Source organism: Myotis davidii, unplaced genomic scaffold (genome assembly GCF_000327345.1).
Source record: "Myotis davidii unplaced genomic scaffold, ASM32734v1 scaffold954, whole genome shotgun sequence".
Taxonomy (NCBI): Eukaryota; Metazoa; Chordata; class Mammalia; order Chiroptera; family Vespertilionidae; genus Myotis; species Myotis davidii.
The window spans coordinates 468152-468721 of NW_006285487.1; positions in this window are offsets into that span (position 1 = coordinate 468152).

Genomic DNA, 570 nt, shown 5'->3' on the forward strand with positions numbered 1-570 from the left:
TCCAGACGATTCAGCCCTTGCTGACATGCCGGAATTGGCTTCCGGCACATGGATAATTCTTTTTTTTTTTAAATATATTTTATTGATTTTTTACAGAGAGGAAGGAGAGAGATAGAGAGTTAGAAACATTGATGAGAGAGAAACATCCATCAGCTGCCTCCTGCACACCTCCCACTGGGAATGTGCCCGCAACCCAGGTACATGCCCTTGACCGGAATCGAACCTGGGACCTTTCAGTCCGCAGGCCGACGCTCTATCCACTGAGCCAAACCGGTTTTGGCATCCCTTGTTCTTAAATGCTGATGATTGCTGAAGGTGAACGGCACACCCAAGGGTTCATTTTACCCTTCACTGTGTTTGTGTATATTTGCAAATTGCCTTAAAAAACCCCGTTACGCCCAACTGGCATGGCTCAGTGGTTGAGTGTCAACCTATGAACCAGGAGGTCACGATTTGATCCCTGTGTGGGGTGTGCAGGAGGCAGCGGATCAATGATTCTCTGTCATTGTTGATGTTTCTATTTCCCTTTCCCTTCCTCTTTGAAATCAATAAAAAAATATTAAAAAAAAC